This window comes from Bombus fervidus, chromosome 3, assembly GCF_041682495.2.
Source record: "Bombus fervidus isolate BK054 chromosome 3, iyBomFerv1, whole genome shotgun sequence".
In the NCBI taxonomy this organism is placed as follows: Eukaryota; Metazoa; Arthropoda; class Insecta; order Hymenoptera; family Apidae; genus Bombus; species Bombus fervidus.
Genome location: NC_091519.1, coordinates 15203887 through 15222592, shown reverse-complemented (window position 1 = coordinate 15222592; position 18706 = coordinate 15203887). Strand labels below are relative to the sequence as shown.

General features: G+C 38.7%; 1 protein-coding gene across 4 annotated transcripts in view; it reads right to left on the bottom strand.

The window, feature by feature from the left end:
- Positions 1-18706, bottom strand: part of Rho-6 (serine protease rhomboid 6) — a 171868-nt gene that overhangs the window by 30554 nt on the left and 122608 nt on the right. The gene's annotated exons all lie outside the window — the stretch shown is intronic.

Genomic DNA, 18706 nt, shown 5'->3' with positions numbered 1-18706 from the left:
CGTGGCACGTTTCGTCAAAGATAACAATTTTTTCTTGAGACCTATAAATCGCAGACAAATAATATTTAGGTCAAAGTCTCGTCGTTGAGTCTAACGAGTCCATCAAGATTTTCAAGAGTTTTAAGCTTCGAACTATGTTCGAAACGACTCGAATTTGTCGCCACATGTGCTATACGTTGCGACTCGAAGCGACTCGAAATGTTCCAGACTGAGTTACGCGGAATTACAATAGAATTATTGCATAAATTATAATTACAAAGTAATTCAATTACATGGCATTCGTAATGCGAATTACATGTAATTCATAATTCAGACCTTTAGCTCAATTACATTACAATGGAATTGGTAATTGCAATTGAAGTACTATATCAAAGAACAATTGAATAATGTAATTGAAAGATACAAACACGAGATGGAACCGTGTATGAATTGGACGTGACATATACATAGACATGGAAAATTTAAATATTTATAAAATATTTATCTCGCTTCTTCAGAGTTCCGAGATGCCATTTAATTACATTGTACTTTATTTGCATTGTAATTCAATTGCACTCAGTAATTAGCAATTGGATCGATAGAAAAGTTTGAATTACATTATTTGTATAGTAATTCGATTATAGCGTATAATTAAATTACATTGAAAATATATAAATTACAATGTAATTTAATTAGCACAGCTGTAGTTTCAGACCCCATCGCTATATGCACAGCCAGCCATAAGTATAATATTCTGCACCATGAAGAACATGCGATGCTATTAAAATAATAGATATACAGTGAAATAGCTAGAAAATAAAATCAGAAAAATCCATTTGATTTATATTAAATACCAATAGGTACGCTAATATTTACGACCGATACTTTACCTAAGTACCTGTATGTGAATCGACCTATAGTCCCTATAGTCTCATGGCTTTCTCGCTCGGCCAACCTTGCCTCGAGGGCCCACGCGCGTCTGTAAATCGTGATTGCGCGGGATTAGAGCGACATTACGTTTATTAAATTATTCCGACTCGGTTGTAATCAAGGGAAGGCTGCGTCTCTTGCCACGAAACATTGTTTCATCAAAGTAATGAAAGGTTTAATGAATATTTCAAAGCAGACTGTCCCCTGTTTCAGTTTTCACGACTCCGCCGCTATGGTTATATTTTTGCGCGGATTACTTCCACTCGTTTATCTTCGAATCAAATCCTCCCGGCCAGGCGAATCTTCCGTTTCGCGAGTGTTTGCTTTAGTTTCATCGAATGGAACAAATTTTGTCACTCGTTGGAAAATTGTTGTGTTAAGGCAAATATCTAGATTCATTCTACGTTCAACGTTATTCTTAGACTCTACTGTGTCCAAATATCCCGCTGTTCTTCTCTTCCCTGCGATTTACTATCCAACGTTTGGGGCCAACGTTCCCAAAAACAGATAGCTTTCAAATGCGAGGGATTTTAGAGAATTCGAAATCTAGAAAACACCCCGATTTAATGGGAATCGCGATACATTGCCAGATTGCTTGGATTAATTGGATTAATTGGAAGTGCGTGACATATTTGATAGTTTAAAGGGGCTTCCGAATGGATATGTTTCAAGTGCGGCGAATTCGTACAAGGAGAAACGTATTTCCTGTTATGGGGCTTTCTATCGTATTCGTGTGCTGCAAATAGTAAAGAAACGAAGGAACGACTCGACGAAAGTTGACGACGGAATAATTTATCGACTAGCTGGATCGAACGTTCCCGAATTCTCTCGAGTCGCAATCCGGCGATGCTTTCCCTTGGGATGGGTCGACCTTTCGGCCAGATAAGATCGTTGCCAGTCGCGTTGCATTAAATCACGATGGGACCGGCGCAATTGCGGCCCGCTTTCCACTCTACTTGTTTTCTGGCTCGCCGTTGCACACGAGCGAACTCGATTCCCTTCGATCTGTCATCTTAACTGCCGCGAGGAACTCGCTGGCTATCCTAGACGCTGCTGCTCCGCCATGTTTCTTTCTCCCATAGCGAAAAATGTGCGGAGAAACACGCGACCTACCGCCTAGCAATTACGCTCGAACGAGCCATGCTTCGTGTAATTCGCTTTCAGCAAGTTCGACTTAATGGACGATGAAATTCCTACTAACATGCTACTTTTGAAATACATTGTGGTATTCTGGTTTCTGTTTTGGAAGATTGAAAAATGGCGAAAAAATAAGGGATGTTAATAATTGACGAACCAATAGCACGTATACTTTTTGTAATATCTACATTTCTCTTTCTGTTTGTTATATATTTTTGAATATATCGTGGTCTCGCGAATTCGGCCAATTCAGTCATTTGTTCGAAAGAATTTAACGAGAAACATCCTTCAAATGGCTCGAGTGAGATTTTGAGAGTATCCGAGGATTTTCTATTCGGTGTGAAAATTATTTGAACGTCTTTAAATTTATTCAGTTTCATTATAGTTTCAATTCATAAGGTTGTTGTTGTAAGCGCTTGATTTATGCGTCTTCTCGCATTAATGAATTCTTCTCGAGCAGCTGAAGTTTTCTTCGTTCCTTGAGGAATATTTTTAAAGGAATACGTAACGTTTGTATTTATTAACGATATCTGTTACTTTCTTATTTATTTGGTTTCGTCGTTGCGTGCGTCTGTACAGTTTAAAATTATAACTGTTACGTAATGGGCTATTCTTTAAATTGCTGGTTTAATCTTTAATCTCACCCACGTTAAATATGTTATAATACACTCAAAGGAAAACCAGGATCTTTGAGGGTTGCAGAAGAACATCTTACCTACAGCTACGACACAAGCCACTTTCGACCTTCCATTTACTCCTATGCTCTGTATCTTGGATACATGAATTTTCGACGGTTTTATATTACACCCTCTATTCACTCTACTTATTCATCAAGAATTAAAGTGGGATTTTTATAACTCTTAGCCGCACCCTATAGAATTTTCAGACATTATTCGCAATATTCCACAGCTTATATATACATAAATCACAAACACGCTTTAAACTCAGTAAAAATTTCATTTAACTTGCCAGTGGAATTTAAACATCAACAAAAAGCACCTGCGAATTTTAAAACAAACCTAACTTAATTTTCTATGACAATTTAAATTCCTACCCTCTAAATTAAATTTCTTCCCTTATATATATATTTAATTATCTTAAAATTAAAAGAATTGCGAATTTTCCAGCCGTCCCATTTTTACATATTGTTCCTTTTCCCTTTTTTTTCTGCAAATGCATTGTGTACGCGTTCTCGAAGAGAAATTAACTCGAAAGTTTTACGATCGATCGCCGGAAGCGCAACGCTTCCATCGCGTTCACCCAATTTCCCGCGGCTTTACGTCACGAAATAAGGGAAACGGGCGACGTTTACCCAACGTACGATCGTTCAACAGTAATGGACCGGTCATTGAAACACAGGACCACTCGTTAACTTTCGACGTTTTATCGCGAATATACGGTCTACCCCGTTCGCCAACTTTCCTGCAGGGGCGTCACGTAACTCCAGCGACGTTTTCAAAGCCCTTCACAACCTCCATATACCATCCATCTCGAAACTTGATCCTCCATCCTCCAAGTCGTTACATGTTGCGATTTTTCCATGTAACCGATCGTTCAACATCTTTTCAATTTCATAGTTGGCTGTGTCGTAGATTATTTAGTTGCTCTCCTAGACATTCGTATTTGTTAGAGAAGTTTCTAAATGATTTTGAGAGATTGTAATTATTGAGATATGTACAACTTTGTGCGCTAGAATAGATTGGCCGCGTAGTAGTGATACACGTATGCGAATACGAGTGTGTGGAAGTATGTGTGTCTCGAAAAACAGACGAATGTAACTGTTCCGTTGGCAGTGTAGTATGGAAGATGGTGAGACAAAGAGAGTGCTGAGACGCACGCGTGCAAATGTATATCGACGAAGATCCTGGAAATTGTTTGTTAAATAAATCTAAAACTATTTTAATATAAATTCTAAGTGTAACCTTAGTGTTCCTTTACTTGTATTTCGGCAATTAAGATCCACAATTCTCAACAGTATTAACCATTTACATCGTGTTTTGTATATTTATTATCTATACATGTTATATACTATATAAAGCGTTTGTTACGTCATATTAGCAAAAAGCAGCTTTTCCATTTATTTACAGTTATTTAGACAGCGACGTCGAGTCTTTCAATCGATACGCACAAAATAAATATTTAGAAAAAGGATGAGAGTTAGATTATCGTTAGCTGAATTTGACGAGAATGAGACAATGTTTTATAAGTTGCTAATGAGAGGCAGCGTTACAGGTCGGAATTGTCAAGTTTGTACAACGTCGTTCGTCCTGTTTATGCATTCCCTTGTGCAAAGGTGCATGACGGCGTTCCACTATTCGCAAACACGCGGCTACACAGCGTTTATTCCTGTACCTTTGCTGTCATCGATCATAGCACGGCAGCCATTGTTACTCTGGACCTCTTCTTCTCGAGTTAGAACACGACTTTTGCGCGTGCAATGAAAACACACATAAAACGAATGTTTCCGAGAGTAAAAGCCAACTTGAAATGAGTTGTTGGAGCATGAATTTTCGGGTATAGTTAGGGGATTGTTGCGAGGCCGTTGAATGATCGAGAAACTTGCCTTTCGTGCGATGTATCGAAGTTTTATCGCTTGGTAAATTTATCTGCTCGAGTTGTAGGTTTCTGGTATCCTCTGTACATTTAATTCCATCTTTTATCGCAGGAATTTCTTTCTTGTTTAATACGTTTTACCGTTTCCTCTTACTTGCTGAATTGTTTTTATTTATCGAATATCTTTTTACTGCGTCAACTTCTTTTTCGTGTTTGCACCGTATTTTCTAATTGAACTACGCTCTTTCACCGTTCTTAACGATTACTTCTTTTCTACACCTATGTTTCGCTATTCTGTTACGCTTTTATCGTTGAAATTGCGTCAGAATCCCATGTCGATATCTTGCTTGAAAAATAGTAATATAATAAAAAATAAAACACCGCTATTCACACGCTGTGTATCGATATTCTTCCCTAAGGGTATGATTACAGCTATCGTTTTACAACTTACATATCCACTTTCAGATTGGGTCTCCGCTTTGCCAATACAATCACGATTCTAACGCTTGCATATAATCTTCAGAAAATTTAGAGAACTTTCACGCAACGTACATAATATATCCGTAAATATTCTCTCCGCGGTAAACGTTCAGATACTTTCCCGAGGCAATCTAAATTCCCTTTTAATTCACTTCTAAACACAGGATCACCGACGTACAACTTTCCCAAGCACTGCAATTACTAACCAAAACGACCAAATCCCGATACGTGGATTACACTAACTTCTCCGTACACTTTTCCTCCGCGATACACCGCACGAACCCTTATCCTAGCAAACCAGCGGCCGCATAAATCCGTTGTGCTCGATTCCTCTCGTTACATTAGCGCTGCTCGCGGAAGGCAAGAGAGGGAGAAAGAGGAACTGGGCTCGTAAATAAATAAGGGAGGAAGCGGAGAGTCCCTTTTTCCGGGTATTAAGAATGCACTTTAGCCGATGAATCTTCCGGACTCTCGTGCAAAGTTAACACACACACGTACACATACGTACGTGAAATACAAACATACGCATATACAAGAACGTGCAATAGGGTGAAGACACCCCGTGCACGCAACCGCTGTTTGGACGTTGGCAAACAATCTAGTAGTCTGCGATGCTGTAAACGTTCTGAGAAAACATTGATGCAGCGGTGGAAGGTTCGCGAGGAATCCCTCTCCTAGCGAGAACAACGCCGCAAACATGTAAATCACGCGGCGATGCTTTTGGATCGGGCGAGAGGGTGGTTTTGTTGGTTTTTGCTCTTCTTTGTGGGTTGAAGGAATTTTCGAAGGGTGTTTAAGGCGGAGAAGAGGAGGAGAATCGCGGTATAGTGGCTTGCATTCTTTTGTGGTGGACGATTTGGTGGGAAATATGTTGGGAATTTGATTTTTTGACTTTTGTTGTTCTTTGTTGGGTTAAAGGAACTTTGAAGGGTATATAAGGCGGAGAAGAGGAACAGAATCGTGGTATAATGGCGTGCAGCATTCTTTTGTACTGGACGATTCGAGGGAAATACGCTTGGAAATTTGATATCTTGTATTTTGTTTCTCTCTTTCGTGGAAGATATTCTGAAAGAAAAATTAGGCAACTTTGTAACGAAAGCTGGATGGATCTCTTTCTTTGGGCGACTAATTTATCGAACGAGAAGGTTACGAGGTTCGGAGTTGTTTCTTCTCTTCTGTGTGAATTTACCGTTACAGAAAATAAAACACCGAGTATCTAAATTTTCAAAGAATTTGTAATTTCCAGATACAATCATTAGTCACATCTAGCCGCTTTAATTTTCGTTCGCCGAAGTCGTTTGCTCGTCGTGAAACTCTAATTTGAACGAACGCGGCGATAGATTCTTCCGAATATTAATCCCTGCTTGTCGGCCCAACGTACGATGCTGTAACGCGTGTTATCACGTAGCTAGTATCAAGCATTCAGCAGTGTAGATCCGCAACTAGTAGTCCGAATCAATTCAAAGTTTCATCGAGTTGCGGCTTTCGATTAAGAACTCGAAGGAGGAAAGGTGAGAGTGCTGCACAATTTCCATTACCATGCTTTTCCCTTTACGTTATGAAAATTAGGAAATATCTACAACATATCTCATATTCGTGCAAATAAATAATCAATCGCTCAAAGATATGACAATTATTTTATAACCTTCTTAAGCGAAAAATCCTTTGGAATATTTAAATCAATCTCTTTTTCCAATCTCGACTACGTGTACGATGATCTGTTATAATCCCAACATTTAACACAAAGCAGAACATATCTCGAACTATCATACGCTAAACCTCCCTTTTCGACCGCCAAACCCACAATTTTAACAATTTTACATTGATCTATATATCACTTACTCACCAGAATTTCTTATCAAAGGATAAATTTCCCAATGTATAAAGTAAACCTTCTCTTTCAACCTCCAAAAATCTCATAACTTCATCATACGTTAATCTGTTGATGTACGACGCTTAAATCTACTAAACTTAACACTAGAACTACCGTCATTTGAGACGTAGCTATCTCTACCAAAGCCAGTCAAAATGATTAGCCTTTAAAATAATACGTAATAGTAGAATATTTTTCTATTTATTGATGTATTATCTTACAAAAGAAACTCCATGTTCCGACATCATAAAACTATATAATAACAATAAGTACAATAATGAAGAATATTCAGTACCAAAATCTTTGGTAACAAGAATATTAAAATAAATTTCAATTGGTAAATATAAGAAGTATAATATAATAATATAATAATAAGCGTAATAGAATAAATAAAATACAAATATAACTTAACAAACGTACGATTCCTACCGCAGATACCCCGTTTCTTACCCTAAATACCTCGATTCCTACCAAATCATTCAGCAAATTTCTCCCCTAAAATATCCACGCATATTGTATATAATATAAATATATAAAATAATATACAATATTTGATACAAATATTTACAAACCAACAACCCGATCAACCAAAATCCACGGAAACACCCCCATTTCGATGGTATTCGACGCATAAGTACACCGACACAGACTGTGTTCCATGGGAGGCAACAACGCGATTACAATAAATCGAATGGCGTTCGAACACGCGATTCCAACGAATTCAACTCCCCCTTGACTTCGGCTACACATATACGGGCATAACCTCGCGCGCATCCAGTGCCACCATTACGGTACCGCTAATCCCATTATCTCGCCTTCACCGCGAATATTCCGAACGCATCCTTGACGCGCGTCGTTAGCATGCAAATGTCGCTCGCTTTCCAGCATGTCTTTTCGTCGTTTCACACTGTGTCACGGTGGATGAGTATGACTCGCGGTAGTAATCGAAACGCTGACCTAAATTGGCTCATCAAGGTAAATACTTATCGTAGAAGATGATACGATAAACACGTACACGTGGGACAGGCTGTTCCACGAGGGATCGCAAGTGTCTTCTTACGTGAAACTGACGTAACGTTTAATGAAATAAAATACGATACACGAATCGCTTATTTGCCAGATCGGGTAACTGCACGGAATAGAAAATAGACAAGATCGATGATAGATTATATGGGACAAGCATCGATCATGTGCTTTGATATCAGAATTTCAGAAATTTAAAAACGTGGAGCTAACCAGTTTGGGTCGTAGATGGCTCGTACAATGATAAAAAAAAAAAGAAAAAAAAAGAAAACAGACGTGGTAACCGGAGAACATTGCCGATTCTTCGTTAGACGACAAACATTTGAGCAAATCTTCAAATCTAATATTTTCCGAGATATTCCGTGAAATGTGTTTCCAATTTTGGAGGCTGTTTTCTCCCGTTCGAATGCGAGCACGTTGAAAAAGGTACACGCGTGAGCTATTTTTCCAGGAACTGCATCACTCGTAAGTTTCATTGAAATCAACGATTTACACATGGGGTATGTTCCCTCGCAAGATGCGGGCACGAACTCCGAGTTTTCCTTTGTCCTAGAAACGAGAAGTTCTCGATCGTATTTAAACGAAATTGAAACGAACGACCGAAATGTCTATGAAAGATTGAAAATGGTAAAAGTAAGAGGAAAATCGCGTTTGCGTGATAGTAACCTGACTCGAAACTGGCTATTGCTGACGTTTGAACAAATACAACGCGTGACAGGGTCGAGCAGCTGACCTACAAGTTAGGTGTCCACTGGGTGAATTACGAATCTGTCAGGGATCGCCACGTCACGAGACAGACGCGTGTAATTTACGCGAGCCGCGCGTGCTAACTTTCCAGGGCCGCTTAGAAAGTGGTTACAAGGTTGATGGAATTGTCTAATTGCGTGGTGGAAGTTGGCTGGTTAAACTGTAGCAAGGAAAAACGAGCGAGTTACTCCTGGGTGGCCTGAGTGATTCACGCTGCACTCTGGAACATGTTGCAAGCCATCGGAGAGTTGAATTTGAAAGTTCGCCAGACGACGCTACAGGTCACGCTATAAATCAACCCTTTAGGAGTATACTAAGCCATCAGTCTCCGTGATAGAAGTTCATGAATTGGTGGTTCACTCGTTGCATAAGATTTTCGGGGTAATGGTTACGAAGGACGCTTCAGCGATTCCGACGTTTGGCGAGACCAATATAATAATTTGAATAACAATTGTGAATAATAATTGTTGAATCTTTACTACAATTAGTTTATTTACAATAAATGGATTAAACAGACGTTGGTTAAACAGGAAACGATGGTTGTTTAACGTGAACTAAACGTATTATAATTAAGACAACTAGATAGTTAATTTGCAACTCTCGTCACCACGGCTCCAACGCTGCCTCTCACGCGGACCACGCTCTCGACAACGCTAACAACACACTCTCGACAATGCAATTCGCACTCTCCGGCTTCTCAACTCACAATGACTGTTAATTCGTTTTTGTCCCTTAGCAACCCCTTGTCTTTTGTCTTAGCCCCACCACGCATATGTTCCGCAACCGCTTGTTTATAATTCGCCCGACACCCCCAGGACCCTCGTCCAAGATACTACATAATTTACGTAGAATTTGCGATAATTATGATACTTCGCTTCGAGTTTAGGAAATAAATTTTAGCGAAGTATACTTGGATATTGGAATGCTTAAAAGATATCTACTCATCGCAGATGTAAACTATAATAATTGAAATATAGAAGAATAGAAATAAAATATATCGTATCGAGTTTTAGAGCAAGTTAGCCGATGTTTCTTTTGCGTAGGATATTTAGGAACAAATTCTGCGATTTCTTAGGGTGGATGATTAACAGCACAGAATATACGAGATATTTCAGGAATCACTTTAGAGATTTTAGTGGTGCAACATGTTTCAAAAACTGGCTTACAGCAGAAGAAGTATCCTGCTCGAGATTTAATGCACTGTAGCTAAAGTGTGCGAGAAAGATATATGCTTCGAAAGTTTGGAAATTTAAACCCCCTCAACTTTTTCTTATTAATATCGGGCCACGTGCCCAGAGACGTCGTTCCAAAATTCATCTTACGTAACCACATCTACGTGACCACATCTTACGAACAATGACTAATTAACCCACTGGATTAAATTAACGTTGTTGTTCAATTTTATCGACTGGAAATTTTCTATAATGCCAGAATCACACATACAACTAGGAGAATGATTCCACATCTTGCAGTAATAGTATTTGTTCAAATACATTTACGAAAGGTGGTTACTCCTTGTAGATTCAACGTTTTGAAAAATTTCTCTTTTAACGTTCTATTATAATTCTATTTTAAAATATTTTTATTTTTCTTCATCGCTATTAATTCTATGTTAATCTTTTTATAATTCTATAATAAGTTATTTCATTTCTACTAGTTTTTAGTAATTAGCATTGATTCTACTCTTTCTATTCAAGTCTTCTAATCTCTACTAATTAAATTCCAATGGCAACAACCGTCGTTTTAACCATGTTGCAATCACGTACATTTCAGAATCCCAAGAATAAAATATTCCTATGCAGGGAAATATTTCATTTTCTCACATCGTACTCGTTCCATATTAACGCGGTTCAAGCGTAAAATGGACAATCAAGAGTGGACAGACAGTGGTGGAGGACATTTTGGTCGAAGGCATTTAATGGGGGCCGCGTTCGCGGGCTAACCGCGACAGTTAGCGAAAATAATCACCGCGGGTGGCTGGAACGTCGCTAGACCGGTGTCACCTATGGGATTCGGAGCCGTTTTTAACGCAAGGTGCCATGATAAAACCACGAATATCGGCACCGTTGGTGAAACGTTCGAATAAAAGCGTCGCGACGCGAATTTTTGCAGCCATCGTGCGAAAGAAAATGGAATTTTACCCATGTTAAGGATAAAAATATTTTGGATACCAATGTTCAGATTTTTTGTTTCTTTTCGTCGGAAATCAACCACACTGTTGACCCATCTTTCGCGAAATTAACGCGTGTTACTAAAATTTGCTTGAATATTACAATAATTTCTTTTGGAGAATATGTCGTGCATTTAATTTCATCGTAAAGTACAATAATTATGACCAGTAATTCTATATCGCGTTGAACTGATCATCACACTGACCGTTTTGAAATATTAAATTTTATTCCTGGACGTTCGGTTCATGAAATCGGAAAACGAGTATGTTTCGCTGATGTTATTAAAATTTAATAAACTGCAATGAATATTAATGTACACGATACGTATTCTATTTAAAGACTCGTTAAGTAATCAATCGATAGGTCAATTAGCTCGATCATCTCGTAAACAGTTTGATGAAAAAATTCTCAGGGAAGAGGTAATAGGAAATACGTAAATTAGTAGACTACTCGAGGATAATTTATTTTTGACGATACGATAAGTATTAAAAAATCGATGAGACGCGCGAATGCATTGTAGAGTGGAACTGTTGCTTTGATATCGATAAATCGAAACTCCACTCGAATGCGATATTATGGCAATACTTGTCGACGTTAATGGTGATAAAGTGTCGGATCTTCGGGTTCGCTGCAGCGAAGTGATACACATTGGTCGAAGATAACGCGCGTGAAAGATAAAATATCGTAATTGGCAATCATAATGACCACCTTCAGGACTTTGGAAATGACAATGATAATGATACCGCGCTCGCGAATAGTGAATTTTGGCACGAACGATGAGATTCGACGATTTTAAGACATTTATTTGCAATTTATTCCAATTAGCAAATTTTTGGATATTCAAATTTCCAAATTCCCAAAGATTCGGATATTCAAAGAAACCTTTGTTCCTCGGGCGCTCGAATTCTTCATCTACTCAACTTACCAACTTCCTTGTAAATCTCCAAATCTGCAAGTTTTTGCCACAGTTCAAACATCCTCAAGCTACTATTAATCTCTCAAATTTCCAATCTCAAATATTTAACCTCTCAGGTCTTCAAACTTCCACTAACCGTCCAACCATCTAATCTTCAAACTCCTTAATCGCGTTATCAACACCTCAAACATTACTCCATTTATAATTGAAAATATAAAAATTAGAAATATATGTATAGTTATATTTTGAATATAAAAGTCCAGGTACCTCCGAATCTATAAAATGTTCGCAATTCATCGAACTCTGCTAAACGAAGAAAAGAAAACGGATAGACGACAGAATACTGGCAAACGAAAGAAACTGAAAAAAGCGTGGATATCGAAACGCATAATGCGAGCACACACGGACGCTATTATGCGAACGATCCCCCCATTTCGATAATTACTCGTTGCCTGATTTTTCAAGCCATTGCATCGAACATCTTCTATTCATCCTAAAATTTGAACAACGCGAGAGCAATGCCCCTCTAGATCGTTTAATCTAAATCAAACCCCCGGAATATTCACGCTCTTTCATATTAAAACCAACTAACAGCAACAACTGTATTAAAACGAACTATACGTCGATCGAGCCATCCCTTTCTTTACGCCTGTCTCTAATAAGATTCCATAAAATAAACATACAATTCGCTTAAACAAATAAACAAAGAAAAGTTGCAAAAGTCTGTAAACAACACTACCAGTCTTCCGCTCCAATATCAACCGACTATTATTATTCTTTCATCTCGAAATACATACCTTTCATATTCAAATTTCGCAATTTTAATGGGAAACATCGTTTCCTGGGAATTCGCGAAAAGAAAAGAAACGAATCTTCTGGACGAAACCGGAAGACATCTGGGGTAGGAAGCGGAAATTTCTTATTGCACATTCTTCGGTGAATCGGAGCGGAAGCTCTAATTGACATTTTTAATGAATCTCCCTTCGCTAGGGTGCAAGAGGCGAGGGGGGGGAGAGAATTGTCGTCGTTCCACGTGCTCGATAAAAGTATGCAGTAACCGAAAAGTTTATCGATAAGTCGGAAAGTTCTTCTCGGATAATTCGACAAAGTTGGCGGGTAAAAGGTAACGATTATAGCCGGCCAAGGAGCGTAATTAGAGAGTCGTTTAAGGGGCAATTTGCACTGGGATCGTTGGACGAGGATGAATTTCGAAAAATCTCTCGCTTTGGTAATTAAAGGCCGCTGTTTCGTGGCCTTTCTATCCACCGCACATTTCGCCGGAATGTTTTTCTCTTCTCTTCTTTTTGTCGTAAGTAACGCGGGTGGAAATGGAGATTCTTCGAGTCTCGTGAGAATTGTTTGTATCTTAATCTGTCTTCAGTTTCAATGGAGGAAAATTTCCCTGACAGTTCTTTTAATCCTTCGAAACAATTTTGTCGAGTGAAATCGAAACGAGAATCGATCAAAGAGATTATTTGAATATTTCTCCCAAATTTAAGAATCCTCTAGCGACAGAGAAATACGATCCGGTTGAAAATTATCCACGGACTATCGATTCTACGCTAGCCTGTGAAATTTATTTTTCTACCGTGGAATTAGCGATATCAATATGAAATTTCAATGTATTTCTAGAACGATAGAATAGAATCTGCCGTACATTAAAGTAACTTTGCAATTTCGAACGAATCACGAGAGTATTCGTCGTCTCTGACGTACCACGTAAAATTCAAATTAAGCGTATACGTAATATACAATACTGGAACCCTTTATCTCGTATAAAAGGAAACGACAGCGTGGCATTATATCCCCCTTAACGACGCAAAGACGAGCTTATGGGAACGACGTTAGAGAAGATGTTGAACACGGGCCTTTAAAGCTTCCCAGCAACGATTGCACACTTACGCGCGTTATAGATTTTTTTTTCAGCAGGCCGCAACACAGGAGTCCGCGGTAAAAGGCTGCTCGGCGCGACCGGTGAAAGCGCTTAAACTCGATTCTCTTCCGTCAGCAGGACGCCGGAGACGCCGGCGTCGCTCGTAAACGGGCCTTGACGCGGCCGTTTTCTCCGTGAACCTTTCGACCGCTCTTAATGGCACTCGTAATTCCGATAGTCGCTCCGCTGGCTTCTCTGTCTCGTCGATAAACGCGCGGCAGACCATCGTGGTGAACCGCGAGCGAACAACGAATAGACATAACTCGTGGCATGTGCTAGTTATTCAATTTTGTTTAGCTTCGTGTTCGTTACTTACGTGACTCACGAAAATATAATGCAAGTAGTATAAACTTTTATCGCGAGTATCGTATGCGTTATATCAAACATTTTGAAGTTTCATTCGCTTCGTAACGAGATATAACTGTTCGATTATATCGGCAAAATCGATAGATGATAGCTTTGAAACAAAATACACGATTGAACTTAACGTAAGCTTCGACGAGATATCATGGGACTTTGAACTAGTGATGTTGTGAGATTCGCTAGGTTTGTATTTCTAATGATGCAATGTATACGAGTGTGGAGTTGCACGCTATTACACGCTAGTATGGATTACATCGTTAGAAATATAAGCTCGCCAAATCACACAATTGCGAAATTATGTGATAGGTAGCGATAGAGTTATTCGAATTGAGAATTTCCTTTGCACATTTCAGATGATCTAGAAGGATGATTTAGATCTTTCCATAAAATCTCTTAATCCTCTGTTCCTCCTTTGGCATTCTTTAGCATTCGTTAATTTAATTTAGCAGTTAATTTCATTTAATTTGGCATTCTCAATATTAAGCAAATAAATACCAATTCTTCTGTTTTTTTTTTCTCTGAATTATTTGTAAATTTTCGATTGGAATAATGTGGAATAAAATTTAATAAGCGAAAAAGGAACAAGAATTTATACATGAAAAGTCACTTTCCGCTATTTTTAAGCAATGCTAAAAACAATAAAGGCTCCACTTACAAAAAAAGCTTAGAAAATACATGTTTCGTGGCTTGTATCTTAATTTTCAACAAACGTTATTTGGATAATCGCGCAAGCAACATCTCTTGAAACTACCCTTCGTCCATTTATCCTAACATTTATCCACTACAAAAATTTTAAACAACGCCAATGACGATAAAAGCTTCCGCTTTCGAAAAAAAGCTTGAAAAAACAGGGAATTGTTGTTCCATCGATCGAAGTATAATTTTGTAACAAACGTTAGTCGAGTACAGCGTACCAAATACCTGTCAGGAACCTTAACCAATCTATTCCATGTATCACACCCCTTCTAAAAGAATCAACAACAATAAAAGCCCCGCCCATCAACATCCCCATCAAACTACCCTGTAACGACCGAAATATTTCTCGGCACGCAGGCCATCATCCCTCTTTTAATCTTTATTCATGCCACTTGTTAGTTAACTTGCTGCCGCCATCGTTTTGTGTTTTCGTCGAATTGAACACGAAACTCGACAACGTGTACAACCGCCGATCGTGAATATTCAAAAACCGTGCGTTTCGTCGAAACGAATTAATCGAAATGAGTGTGGAGGGCAGAGGAGAAAACAAAACAGGAAAAAAGCAAAAAAAAAAGGGGGGGAAGAAAAAAGGAATAGGAAAAGAGGGAAAAAAAAAACGTGCGGTCATCGCGGTATCGTCGTTTCGTAACGCGGTTTCGAGCACAAAACCTGAAGCGAACGTGAGAGACGCGGATTAATTTATCGGCCGCGGCTTAATATCGCGAGCGCTATCACGCGTCATAAACACTTATCAAATTCGATATTTGTCGAAGCCAGTCGGCCAAAATCACCGGCGCTACCACCGTTTTCCAACGTCCTGTTCGATGTTTCAATATTTCTCTCTCTATATACCGCTTTTGTAAATCCCATAAATCAACAATGTTGCGACTATGATAATCGCATTCGTCGCGTTTCGACAGCAACTTTTCGAGATTCGCGTCAACCGTGACGGATGGAATTGCTCGTTCTCGTTTCGGTTGCGAGTTTGCTCGGTTTTCGCGTTTTATTTGGTCGATAGGCAAGAATGAATGGGAATTTCCTTCTTTTATAGACTACTGCTAGATACCTATTACGATAGATCATGTTCACTGGAATACAGACCTTCTTTTCTTAATTACCTTTTTCAGTAAAATAGAGAAATTTTCTTCATATCGAAACGTGACGATTTTTTTTTTTTTTTTTTTACTGTTTAGTCAGACCGATGGGTTTTCCAACCTGTTTTTAATCACGATTTTCTTCCATAATAAACGAATAATTTATGACGTTCAGTCTCTATATAAAAAGATACTTACGAGGCGAGGAAAACGCGCCAAAAACAAATATTCCCAAACATAATGTTCTAATTTAATATTCGCGATAAAATATAGTATCAGCGATAAAAATGTTAAGTAAATATAACCGCGGCGATTCTTAGAGAACATTTCGCTCGACTTTCTTAACTTTGTAAGTCGGCAGCTCGGTTCTTGAAGTTTCAAGACTTTCAAAAAATCTGAAAACGTACTGAGATACTTGTCAACGTCCCTATCGCGTTATCGAATTTTTAAGTCAGGTTTTCCTAAATGCTATCTTTAATTAAATTATTCGCAAGAAAAGTAGATGTCCCGGGAGTTTTACAAGAACGGAAATTTCAAGTGAATGTGTGTGCACGGGTGACAGAGTTTCGATCGTTAGAAGTGGAACGTGTGCTTGAGATAAGGGTGTGGAAGAAGAGTGCCTGGCTATCCAAGGTCTTTTTATCGTACACTGTCGTGGTGATAAAAATATATCTCTCGTTCCATTTGTAAAAATGTTGATGTTCCTCGGCAGAAAACGTTCTTTTCTATGTAAATAGCCCTTTACTTAGTTATGTTTTCCTATCGTTAAATTTAAGTCACACCGCTTCTAATGTGAAAAACCGTTTCGAACAAACGTTTTGCTGCGTTCAAAGGAACATATTGGGTTGACAACTAAGTGAATGCGGATTTTGTCATTAGGTGGCAATCACTTAGTTGTCGACCCAATAGTTAACGTTAAAGTAGCAGATTTTGCGTTACTCTGCTGTTTTATGCGACGCAAAGGTATTTCGAAGCTTCTAAGTGGAATGCATAATATTCACACGCAATACTTTCACTCTACGTATTTTACTATTAATTTGTATTTCTACGTATGCTGTATCTTGTCAATGAATTTTCAATCTATGGAACATACGCATAAGAGTTTCTGAATTTTCGTGTCTTCACGGTGTATATTCACTTTGCATTCGTACTGTATACACAGTAGAAACGTTCTTGCAAACAGAACACGATTTCGGACTAATTCAACGCGATCGAGTTGGACAAATCATTATTTTTATTAAAATAAGTAATCCTCGTAATTTTGAGCACACGTCTGGTTGCGTTTTCCAACGTGGAATAAACGTATCGAGCGGGTCTCGGTTAACCCATAAACGAGTAAATAGCGTCTTAATGGGTAGCCGTAAATCGACAGAATCGACCTCGTCTAGCGGCGCCTCTCATCGAATTTACGACGCCTGACAAATTCGTCGAGTGTGGGGCTAGAAAAAGAAAGAGGTTCGAGCTGCGCGAACAATGTGCTCGATCCACTTCTTCTCTTTCTCGTCCCTGCCCTCTCCTAAGTTTGACGAATAGAGGAAGAAAAAGAAACGGGCAGTTTGTCACAAATCGTGCTTCCTGGCTGAGAATTTTTATCGCCATGCTGCTGCCGGAAAACAGGTCAGATTTTTCGATAAACAATTTCCAGTCTGTTTCCTTGGTATTCTTTTTTTTCTTTTTTTTTTTTTTCTTTGTGATCGACCACGGAAACGATCGCAATTGAAGGCAATCGTTGACGCACAATGTTCTATATGTGCGATCTTTGTAGAAAAGCACTTTTCACAATATTTTTTTTTTACATCTGATACAACCGTAGGAATAGTTGCGGATGAAGATAATTAAAGTAACTTTTTACAAGCAGAATTTTGTAAAGAGTTCGTTCTTTTGTTAAGGCTATGTTTTAAAGCCTTGGAGACAATTACCGGTGGAAATAACTGAATCAGTAGTCACGATCAAAACGATGAGTAACGTTAAAAGGCTGTTTCTTCGTCCCTAAAAATAGCCTTTGTTCCACAGAACTACGCTGAAACGATCGAAACGAGCAAACAACCAAAAAACAACGAGACTAACAGTACATCCAAAGGAACGGGAAAATCACCCTTTCCCCGACTCCAGAAGAAGAAAAACAACTTGGTCGAAGTTACGAGCGAAACAAGACGGAACAGGGAGCAGCACGATAACAAGAAGAATCGCGCAGTGGAAATAAGAACATCGTGTTCCAACTATTGGACCACGCTAATAACGTATGGACAGAATACGATCCATAAAAAACGAGGACACCTTTTTGATCCGCAGGACCAATAAGTATAATTTTGCTTGATTTTCAGATTTCTACTATGTTACTTGACGGCTAGAAGAGAGTACATATTTTAATATATTTTAATATGACTGAGAAGAGATGACTTGTTAAATCCAAAGATACGAGAAACAGCTGAAGGACCTACGAAGTTTCATAGCAAATCGGTTGAACGATATTTTTGAAATGTTTCAAGAAAATGGCAAAGATATACACGCGTTTAGTATCGAAGTCGAGTGAAGAAAACGAAATTAACAATGCGAATTTGATCGATAGCATACATCGAACGAAAAGATTGTTCCTCTGTAAAATATGAAGAATCCGACTTGTTACATTTTTCTCCTACGAGCCTTTGACCGTGAGAAAAACTTCAGCGGTGCAGCTTTCCTGTTTCGTGAAGCTCGCGCGAACTTGGCGTAGAAAATTAACGAGTGGGGCGTCAGCCAGTCAGAAAAGGGACGTCGAACGGAAAGTAGAGTAAATTAATAAGTTTTGGCTGACGTCCAAAACGGTAGACA